The following is a 12,126-nucleotide window of genomic DNA, read 5'->3' on the forward strand; positions in this document are numbered from 1 at the left end:
GAGACCAGCCTGGCCAACACGAAGAAACCTTGTCTCTACCAAAAATACAAAAATTAGCTGGGTGTGGTAGTGGGCACCTATAATCCCAGCTACCGAGGAGGCTGAGGCAGGAGAATCCCTTGAACCCAGGAGGCGGAGGCTGTGATGAGCTGAGATCACACCACTGCATTCCAGCTTGGGCAACAAGAGTGAAACTCCATCTAAAACAAAACAAAACAAAACAAAACCCAAAAAAACACCACAAAAATTAGTCAGGCATGGTTGGGTGTGCTTACAGTCCCAGCTACTCAGGAGGCTCAGGTGGGAGGATTGCTTGGGCCTGAGACATTGAGGCTGCAGTGAGCCATGATAGCACTACTGCGCTCTAGCCTGGGTGACAAAGCAAGGTCCTGTCTCAAAAAAAAAAAAAAAAAAAAAAAAAAAAAAGTACACCATGTTGTAAACAATGTGCTGTCATCTAAGCTTTGTTGTTCCATTTCTAGAGCATACACATGCGCAGGGTAGAATAATCCCAAGGCCCTAGGATTTTCAGAATGGTAAATGAGCACTGGCTTCAACTTAAAGTCATCAGCTACAATACCCCCTCAACAGTCAGCTTGTCCTTTGAAGCCAGGCATTGGCTTCTCTTCTCTAGCTATGAAAGTACTAGGTAACATCTTTTTCTAATATAAGACAGTGTTGTCTACACTGATAATCTGTTGTTTAGTGCAGCCACCTTCATCAATGATCTTAGCTAAATCTTCTAGATAACTTGCTGCAGCTTCCACATCAGAACCTGCTGCTTCACCTTGCACTTTTATGTATGGAGATGGCTTCTTTCCTTAAACCTCATGAACTAATCTCTGCTAGCTTCAAACTTCTGCAGCTTCCTCACGTCTCTCAGCTTTCATAGAAATGAAGACAGTTAGAGCCTTGCTCTGGATTAGGCTTTGGTTTAAGGGAACGTTGTGTCTGGTCTGACTTTATATTCAGAACATGCAAACATTCTCCGTATCTGCAATAAGGCTGTTTAACTTTATCATTCATATGTTCACTGGAGTAGCACTCTTCAAAAACTTTTTCTCTGCATTCACAACTGGCTGTTTGGTATGAGAAACCTAGCTTTCAGCCTATCTCAGCTTTTGACATGCCTTCTTCATCTAAGCTTCATCATTTCTAGCTTTTGATTTAAAGTGAGAAACGTGCACTCTTCCTTTCACTTGAACACTTAAGAACCATTGTAGGATTATTAACTGGCCTCATTTCAATATTGTTATCTCAGGGAATAGGGAGGCCTGAGGAGAGGGAGAGAGACAGAGGAACAGCCAGTGTGTGGAGCAGTCAGAACACACAACATTTATTAAGTAGGCTATCTTAAATGGGTGTCACTCATGGCACTCCAAAACAATTACAACAGTAACATCAAAGGTAACGGATCACAGGTCACCGTAAGAGATATAATAATAGTGAAAAAGTTTGAAATACTGTGAGAACTACCAAAACGTGACATAGATGAAGTGGGTACACATGCTGTTGGAAAAACGGGGCCAATACACTTGCTCAATGCAGGGTTGCCAAAAACCTTCAATTTGTTTAAAAACAAAAACAAAAACAAAAACAGTATCTGCAAAGTGCAAGAGTATGAAGCACAATAAAACAAAGTATGCCTGACTTTGATATGGATAATTGGTATTTTTTCAATTATGTGTTATACACGTATTATAGATAAGTAAAACAATTTTTTGAGAATTTTGCTGTTTCCAATGATCTATGACATACACTATGAGTGAAAATAATGTGCAGCAACAAAATACATCTTCAAGACATACTCCCCTACCCAAACTGCCACCCCTTAAGCCCTTCCTATACAGAAATTTTCAAAGCAGCTATTCCTGGCAAAAAAGAGTTTTCCTTTTTTTTTTTAGATGGAGTCTCCTTCTGTCGCCCAGGCTGGACTGCAGTAGCACGATCTTGGCTCACTGCAACCCCCACCTCCCAGGTTCAAGTGATTCTCCTGCCTCAGCCTCCCAAGTAGCTGGGATTACAGACATGCGCCCCTTACGCCCGGCTAATAATTTTTTTTTGTATTTTTAGTAGAGATGGGGTTTCACCATGTTGGCCAGGCTGGTCTTGAAGTCCTGATGTCAAGTAATCTGCCCACCTCGGCCTCCCAAAATCCTGGGATTACAGGCGTGAGCCAATGCACCCAGCCAGAAAGGGGTTTTCAATGCATTGTCCTGCACCAAAACCAAAACAAAACCACATACATAAACCTTTTGATTTTTTAAAATTTTGTTAAATGCAAAATGTCATTTTCTAATCTATGAAAATCTAAAAGAAAAATTAAATATAGAAACTAAAGCAAGCTTAAGATTTACAGAACTTCAGGTAGACCTTTTCAAAGACATCTACAGTCATCCCTCAGACATGCAGGAGGGTGGTTACAGGACTCCTACATATACCAAGTCCGGGCATACTCAAGTCCCATAGTCAGCCCTGCACAATCCACATATACAAAAACCGAGGCCTCTGTATACACAGGTTTGGCATCCCTGGAATACTGTATTTTTCAATCCACGTTTGGTTGAAAAAATCCACATATCAGTGGACCTGCCCAGTTCAAACTGGTGTTGTTCAAGGGTCAACTGTATTTCCTTATGAAGGGGGCTCTTCCTTATTTGATGCCGTTTCTGCTACAATTAATCAATTAAAGGTCTACAACTAAACTTTCTATGTTCACTGTGGGTTCTTCATGGCCAAGAGTCATTGGTGTGTAAATGATGTCACTGATGAAACAAGCAAATGTGTTTCAGTTAAATTTTGGAGTAAACGCATAACAAGCATTAGTTAACGGCATTATACCTTACATTAAAAGTTTTTACTAAGTCAAGTGCTGCAGTGCATGTTTGTAGTCCTAGCTGCTTGCAAGGCTGAGATGGGAAGATTGCTTGAGCCCAGGAGTTCATGTCTAGGCTGGACAACACAGCAAGACCCCCTCTCTTTAAAATTAAAAAAAGAAATTTCACTGATTTTGAAAAGAAGCCACTACCATACTACTGGTTAAAATCCAAAATTCAAATATTCTTGTGGTCAAAGTAAAGCATCTTCAGTACTTAAAGGAGGACTCTTGTACTTTAGTATGGAATTGTATTGTGCTGTATGGATAGGAACCGAGTAGGAAAGGCTGACACTGAACTAACTATGATAGGGCAAATTTAATTCTCCTTTCCTCCACTACTGTATTCTCTTCAGACAGGCTCAGGAAGATCCATATACATGAGAGATCCAAGTAGTAATTCTCAAGTACAGAATATCTGGAATACTCTAGGGCAGCAGTCTACAACTTTTTGATACCAGGGACAGGTTTCGTGGAAGGCAATGTTTCCACAGACTAGGGGCAGCGGGGGAGGGCTGGGATCATTCAAACACATTACACTTATTATGCACTTTATATTATTATTACATTGTAATATATAATAAAATAATTATATGGCTCACTATAATGTAGAATCAGTGGGAGCCCTGAGCTTGTTTTCCTGCAACTAGATGGTCCCATCTGGAAGTGATAGAAAACAGTGACAGATCAGGCATTAGATTCTCATAAGGAGTGAGCAACCGAGATCCCTTGCATGCACAGTTCCCAACAGGGTTTGCATTCCTATGAAAATTTAATGCCACTGATCTGACAGAAGGCAAAGCGTAGGTGGTAATGAGAGTGATGAGGAGCGGCTGCAAATACAGATGAAGCTTTGCTCACTCACCCACTGCTCACCTCCTGCTGTGTGACCCAGTTCCTACCAGTCTGTGGCCCAGGGGGTTGGGGACCCCTGTTCTACAGCCCACTTCATTACAGACTACACAAACTTCTAGGATCACCCCATATCTGACTGAGACCCATAAATTAATCACAGGATCAATCCAATACCCTACGGATGTTCCAAAAGTGAGATGATCAGCACCCAGATCAAATTCCCCATGTCGTCCCCAAAGTAAATCTACATATTCAAAAGGAGATCAAATTCAGACCATTTTTGCTAGTGAGTTTGGTTATAATATTGGTTGACACATCTGATATTTGGACATATCCTCTAAAAACTACAGTTCAGCAATCAAGCAATGTAGTTCAAATTACCTAACTACTCATTAAGACAACGAATATGTGGACACACAAACATGACCAAATGTAGTCCAGAAGCATATTTTAAGAATCCTCAGAAAGCATCTTTTTCATGGGTACAGTATTCCACAAAGAAAACTCTACGTTTAAGTCTGCATTATGTAAATAACATAATTCAAACACAGCAAAGCCTAAAAGACAAATATTAGGTTTCAAGTATCTAAAGTTACTAAATGAAAAACAGTAACCATCTGTTTCCACAGAGGGCCAAACAAGAAATGTACTGAATCTATAACATGAAGAATGTGGGTTATATAAGAATTTTTTTTACAGTAAAGGTTAATTCTGAGAAGAACGAATCTTGACAATCAAGAATTGCTTTCTCTGAAAAAAAACTTAGAGACTCAACTGCCTTGATGGGTTAAGTATAATCCTGTTCAGTACAGGAGGACTGTATCCCTAAGATTACAATTTGTTTGTCTAGAGTTCAAAAAGAAGTTCCACTACAAAAACAAATAAAATTCATAGTAAATATACATATCTCATAGCTCTTGAGCTTGACACCAAAGGTTTCTAATATGCTTAAATCTGCAGGTAAACTTTAAATAAAAAATTTACTTAGTCCAACTATGAGAATATTAACTGTCAGAATATTGGTTAAAAAAATGAAAATTTACTTAACAAAAATGTTTTATTACAGTTGAAAATTGTATATATTTTTTCTAACTTCCTTGTTTGTTGCTTTTGCAGTTTCAAAATCAACCAGGAACCAAGTAGATCTTTATTCCTTCCAACTACTTTGTTTCTCTGCCATTTCATCACTTTCAACTCTTAGTTAAGGGTGTGAGTCAGAGGGGTAGGATAAACTTTGGATATAACCAATTTTAGACAATAAGCAGTATTTAATTTGGTTCAATAGCTTTCCTCCATTGCAAAGAAAGCAACTCAATTGTTGTGGCATGGTTAAAAATAGCAGTCCAGCCATTCAGTGAAATAGCAAGCACTCATTGTTTGGCTATAATAATCTTTAAAATGTCACACATTCAAAACATGTTTTAATTATATACACTAGCAACAACTGTAGAGATATGAAATGGAAAAAGAACAGGTAACATATTAATGAGAGTAGCCATACTCATACTAGGATTGTGGATGATTGTTTTTATAATTAAAAAAGAAATGGGCTGGGCCTGGTGGCTCACGCCAGTAATCCCAGCACTTTGGGAAGCCGAGATAGGTGGATCACGACGTCAGGAGTTCAAGACCAGCCTGGCCAAGATGCTGAAACCCCGTCTCCACTAAAAACACAAAAATAAGCCAGGTGTGGTGGCACACACCTGTAATCCCAGCTACTCAGGAGGCTGAGGCAGGAGAATCGCTTGAACCCGGGCAGCAGAGGTTGCAGTGAGCCAAGATCGCGCCACTGCACTCCAGCCTGGGTGACAGAGCAAGACACCATCTCAAAAAAAAAAAAAAAAAAAAAAAAAGAAGTGGGCCGGGTGTGGTAGCTCACGCTTGTAATCCCAGCACTTTGGTTTGGGAGGCCAAGGCAGGCAGATCACCTGAGGTCAGGAGTTTGAGACCAGCCTGACCAATATGGTGAAACCGTGTCTCTAATAAAAATACAAAAATTAGCTAGGCATGGTGTTGGGTGCCTGTAGTCTCAGCTACTTAAGAGGCTGAGACAGCAGAATTGCTTCAACCAGAAGGTGGAGGTTGCAGTGAGCTGAGATCGTGCCACTGCACTCTACCCTGGGTGACAGAGCTAGACTCCGTTTCAAAAAAAAAAGAAAAAAAAAGATAAATGAGTTTCTCCTTTTCTTACAAAGATCTTAGTGACACTATCAGGAGTAAGAGTTGTGGAAAACTACACCAAAGTTTGGCTGGGTATGCGATAAGGCAGATTTAAAAGTTCTGAGGAAATAAGTTCTCAAAGGGAGAAGGTATAGCAATAAAGATTCTTTATATTTTCTAACCATCCTTTAAGGTTTGGATTGGAAGAAAAAAGTAATTTAACTCTGTATCTGAGTACCCACAACTTACTTTTAAATTCACCAGAAAACAGGTTGATAACAGGTAGATATATGGTAACCCAAGTATAGCAAAATGTTAATTACAGAATCTAAGTGGTAGATAATTAGGTATTCACTGCAAAAAAAATTTTTTTTTGCTTCTTAAACATTTTTTATAATAAAACAGAAAAAAAATCTAGTCTGAGGCCAACACACTTCAAGAGAAAATGAAATAAATTTGCAGAGTACCCTGGAAGCTTTTATAGGTACATAAAGTATTAAAGTAGTTGGATTTTATGAAAATCAGCTTGGATTATAAGATTTGAATACCATTCTGTTAAAAAGTGGTTTTATGGCTGGGCATGGTGGCACATGCCTATAATCCCAGCACTTTGGGAGGCTGAGGCAGGCTTGATCCCAGGAGTTCAAGACCAGCCTGAGCAATATGGCAAAACCTCATCTCAACAAAAAATATAAAAGTTAGCCAGGTGTGGTGGCACACACCTGTAATCCCAGCTACTCAGGAGGCTGCGGCAGGAGAATCGCTTGAACATCGGTAGTCCCAGCTACTTAGGGGGCTGCAGTGTGAGGATCACTTGAGACTGAGAGGTTGAAGCTGCAGTGAGCCATAATCACGCCACTGCATTCCAACCTGGGTGACACAAAGAGGCCCTGTCTCAAAAAAAAGTTTTACATCTACCATGCAGAGTTATAGATCTTGTAGTATAGCTAGTCTCCACAGATGAACCCCCAATGAAACACGCCTACCAGTAGTCATGCTCTTATGTAGTTCTCTCCTTTGAATCTAGGCTGGCCTCGTGACTTGCTTTTTTACCAACAAAAGTTGTGTAACTTCCAAGACTAGATATGAATAAGTCTTGCAGAATCTAAGACTGTTTTCCTGGAATACTTTCTCCAGGAGAACTGAGCTGCCCTTTAAGAAGTCCAACTACTCTGAGCCACCATACCAGAGGCCACAGATACATACTTGGTTTGACAGTCCCAGCTAAGCCTAGCCTTCCAGCCATCCCGGCTAACGCACCAGACATGCAAAAGGTACGACCCTCCAGCTGCATATCACCATGTATCCTTAATGGAAAAGAAGAATTGCCTAGCCAAGCCCTGCCCAAATTCCTGACCCACAATAATGCTGGATATAACAACAAAATTGTTGTTTTAATCCACTAAGTATTAGGTGTTTGTTTTTTTAACCAGAATAGATCAATAAGGGTATATTAATCACTAAATATTTAGCCCAAATCCTTCATTTTTAGCAATTCATTCATTTTCAATGAATTAAAAAATGGGGAAAAAAAATCCGCTGTAAACTCTAGGCTAAGTAGGTGAGGAAAACAAGGTAAAGGAAAAAGCTACATAGTTGGGAATAACTGCCTAGCCTATTCAAATATACAAACGCCTTATAATAAAAACTCAGGTAAGCATCAAATAACAGTCCATTTTTTAAAACCATTAATTTTTTATACTTTGGATGATATTCATATGAGTAAATGTACTAGACATAAATTTTTTTCTATTTAAGTTCATACCGAATCCACTATCTGACATCTTGTCAGTGATCTGTGACTCCCGCCCAAGCTGCTGTCTTAATAAAGAGTTAACAGAGAAATGACTGAATTTAAAACAGTAAAATGTTTTAAACTTCTACATTTTTGTTTTCATTGACATGTTAGGAAAAATCGGGGGATCACAAAACATATGTGTTACCCACCGTTTACCATAATATTTGATATACACAATAAGACAAAGTTCTCTGACTACACACATAATAGGTACTCAGTAACTGTTGATGGAATTAATTTTAAAATCCTATACATTCAGCTTACAAATTATAACTGCATAAAAGAAACTTAAATTGATGTATCTAAACAAGTCATCAATATCCTTAATTTTATATGTTTTAAGAAAACACAAAAGTACTTTCTAGCCAGTTGTAAAATATAAATGTAAACTGTTCTTGTATCTTTCCTAGACCTAAAAATTTTAAATATTAAATTATTGCCATTATTTTTTCCATGCTTTTAAAACCATTAGAAAATTATTCCTGTTTTCTAGTCAAGGAAGCAAGGAAAGATTCATATGGCTGCTGGGAAAAAGAAAAAGGGAGACAATAGGCTAACAAAGTTGAAGCACACATCTGCAATCTGAATGCTTATTTAAATAGTACATAAAAGTATGTAATGGAAAGATTCAATCATTAAGTATTTTTAAACTACCAGAATTTCTTAACCCTAATGTAGTTCATTTTATTTTATTTTTTCTTTATGGTTAGTCCAACAGGAGACTGGGTAAATGGACTATGATATATTCATAAAACTCCACATAGCTATGGAAATGTAACTACACAAATCGTACAAACATAATACTGAGCAAAAGAAGCCAGACACAAGAAGCCATACTGTGTGATTCCAAAAACAGCCAAAACTAACCTATGGTGTTAGAAGTCAAGAGAGTGGTCATCCTTAGATGTGGGAGGGGGAGTAGTAGTGACCAGAAGGCATCACCAGGGAGCTTCTGGGATTCTGGTAATGTTTTGTGATCTGTGTTTTATGTTATCATGAGTGTACTTTTTCTGCACGTTAAGGTAGACTTCAATTAAAAGTTTACATTTTTAAGAAGTGAGGGCAAAGCTGTAAGATTCTAACACTTTTACAACTGAAGCAGAGGTATTCCAATATTTCATTATTGATACTATGTTACACTAATATGCTCATTTGTTTGCAGAACCATGGCACAAATGATATAATTTTGGAAAGTGACTTAGAGATCACATAAGCCAAATGAGAATGCAAAAACTGGCTTCCAAGATTACAGAACACAGGGCAGAGCCAGGAATGGAATACAGGTTTTCAGACTCTTAGTCAAGTGCTTTATCACTACACAATACTGCCAATTCCTCTTTCTCTAGTAGTTACTTTTAAAATATCCACAGGTATACTTTTATATTCTCATGCCCTACCCAATAAATGGTACTCTGGTGCCCTGGGAGAAACACTGGAAAATGTGATAAAGATATAGAAATGCATGAAGGGGACTATCTGCCTTACTGTAGCAGTGAATAATGTGGACATACAGTAAGTGTGTCTGTGGGTGTCATGCCATTTTATCTGTTAATTGGATAGAAAAGAGATCTAAATTAAAAGAAATTAAGAAAGAATTTTAGCAGCGACTAGCTGAGGAAGGGAAGGTTTTTTAAATGGTCTCAAACATTAACAAAATATTCTATTTCATGCAATGAAACATGTATTGCTAAAAAAAAAAATCTACTGCCGAGTTTGCTTTTAATGTATTTCCTGTCCTTTTCTTTAAAACGCTGAAGGAATTAAGTAAAAACTTTTAAATGGCTATTAAAATATGGAAGTATAATATTTAATTCATTAAAGGTGATATTAAATATACCCTAGTTCAAATTTCAAACAGCATGCATTACTTTGAAAGTAAAATACAAAGTAAATTAGAAATTTTTCATTAGGAAATTAGAAACCATCAACAAAAACATTTTTATCTTAACAGATGATCAGAAAGTCTCCAAAATAGCTGAGTACCACAAGGCTTAAAGAAAGCCATTACATATATTTACATACAATTTGAAAGTGGGGATCAGGCACGGTAGCTCACACCTGTAATCCCAACACTTTAGAGGGCTGAGGCAGGCAGATCACCTGAGGTCAGGAGCTCAAGACCAGCCTGGTCAACATGGCATAACCCCATCTCTACTAAAAATATAAATGATTAGCTGGGCGTGGTGGCATGAACCTGTAGTCCTAGCTACTTGGGGGGCTGACGCACGAGAATCGTTTGAACCCAGGAGGCAGAGGTTGCAGTGAGCCAAAATTGCGCCACTGCACTCCAACCTGGGCGACAGAGTGAAACTGTCTCGAAAAATAAAAAAAGAAAGAAAAAAAAAGAAAGAAAGAAAAAGAAAGTGGGTTATTTTGTGTCTGGGAAGAAAATACTACGTTTGCTGCCAGGCTAAGTTTACATTACCCACCCAGACAAGGGGTAAATTTTACCCTACTTAAAACATTGGCAACACAAGATGCAGTAACAGGAACAAAGTTACCCAACTTAAATGTCACTGTTTCAATAAGAAAGCATGAAACCTTCCGGGAAGGATAAAGTTTTCAACCTCTCTAACGACATTTTATCTGCAGGTTGAAAACATCTAAGTCCTTTCATAATTAGAACTGACCACTTTAGGCATATCACACTTGTTAACTACAGAGGGGACTAATCCACAGGTTCAGACAATTTCCGACTACTCCAGTTTATAGCAACACAAGATTCCACCCAAGCCAATTTCCTCATTCATTGTTCTGTAGATAATGTTCAATCAGTCTCTGATCAGAAATGACCTCGCCCCCCTACCCAATATCCTACCTTCAGGATCTACTATGGGTTTAACCTCTAAGAAGTTCTTCCTTTTATTCTATTCAACACAGAACCCTTCCTTTCCTAAACTCATATAAGCCTCACACCCATACCATTTTGTACAACACACAGGAGTATGTGATTTTTTTTCAGCCATGCTTACAGACTTAACAAAGTCCAACTGTATGCCCCTTCATGATGGGAGACCATATTTCATACTGTTATATGTTCCACACTATCTACTGTGGTAGGTACACCAAGCACATTATAGGTATTTCAATCAATGTTAAAGCAAATACTAAAAAGAGTTATAGTTGCAAAGGAGACAGGATGCTCCAGTGAAGTGTGTAAGAGACAGAAGATTACATGGACCTTCTGATTACTTTGAGAAGAAAGTCTCAGTTCCTAATACCTCTCTAACATTTTGCTAATATTTAAACATAACCAATTTTTAAGGTAAACACAAGTATTTTCCATAAACTGATTTTCTATCTACTGAGTGGTATAAAATTAATCTTAAAATAAATCTCTAAAAACTAAATTATTCTATAGTGCCAGAAAGTAAGGAAGTTCTCAAAAAAGTTTTTATTTTTAAAAAGGTGGGAGTATGTCAAAGGAACATAGGAGCCAACCTATGGCCAAAGCTGGAACAATCTGAATAACAAAATAAATAAAACAGTATTGGATCTTAACCCAAAGTACAAAATATCCATGAGTCCATATTGAAATAAATAAATGACTGAAAAAATTATCTAACAGAAGAATTCTAAATAAATGTAAATATACTGTCTTCAAGAAGTGAAGCATAACTCCACACCCACTTCTTAAGTGTGGGCTGTGCATAGTGACTTCCTTCCAAAGAGTACAGTACAGAAAGGGGTTGGGAAAAGTAATTTCACAAAGGAGAAACCTAACAAACAGTACCTCAGTGAAGTGATCAAGTTCAACAACATCAATGATGTCATGTTGCTCACATATACTTCTCTTGATGTGATGAGGATGGCACTTTCCCTCTGTGGTCTTCCTCCCCAAAACATCAGACAAATTCCAAAAGAGGGACATTCTACAATATATCTGATACACCAATGCTGCTACAATATACCAATACTGCTGTTAAAACTGTCGAGGTATCAAAAACAAGAAAAACCTGAAAAAATGGTCATAGCCAAGAGCCTACGGAGATATGACAACTGGATGGGACCCTGGAAGAGAAAAGAGGCACTAGGTAAAAACTAAGTAAATCTTAATAAACTATGGATTTTAGTTAATACAATGTGTTATTGGGTTTTAAATTATAATGTACCATACTAATATAAGATAATAATAAGGGAATGGGGGGTGTGTGTGGAAACTCTGTATGATCTACTCGATTTTTCTGCAAATGTAAAACTGTTCTAAATGAAGTCTATTGGTTTTTTTGTTTGTTTGTTTGTTTTTTTGGTTTTGAGACGGAGTTTTGCCCTTGTTGCCCAGGCTGGAGTGCAATGGCATGATCTTGGCTCCCTGCAATCTCCGCCTCCTGGGTTCAAGCAATTCTCCTGCCTCAGCCTCCCAAGCAGCTGGGATTACAGGCACTCGTCGCTATGCCCAGCTAATTTTGTATTTTTAATAGAGACCGGGTTTCTCCGT

At 38.1% G+C, this 12,126-nt stretch overlaps 1 protein-coding gene across 12 annotated transcripts in view; it reads right to left on the bottom strand.

Annotated features, from left to right (window-relative positions):
* The window catches only part of EML4 (EMAP like 4), a 162,993-nt gene that overhangs the window by 110,473 nt on the left and 40,394 nt on the right, over window positions 1–12,126 (bottom strand). For 3 of the 12 annotated variants that reach the window (XR_010149565.1, XM_063789927.1, XM_063789926.1), the window contains exon 3: window positions 11,422–11,699. The exons of the other annotated variants lie outside the window; for them this stretch is intronic. The gene's annotated coding sequence lies outside the window, so the exon portion shown is untranslated. The remainder of the gene's footprint in view (window positions 1–11,421; window positions 11,700–12,126) is intronic. 12 annotated transcript variants of the gene reach the window in all.

The sequence above is a fragment of the Pan troglodytes genome, chromosome 12 (genome assembly GCF_028858775.2).
Source record: "Pan troglodytes isolate AG18354 chromosome 12, NHGRI_mPanTro3-v2.0_pri, whole genome shotgun sequence".
Taxonomy (NCBI): Eukaryota; Metazoa; Chordata; class Mammalia; order Primates; family Hominidae; genus Pan; species Pan troglodytes.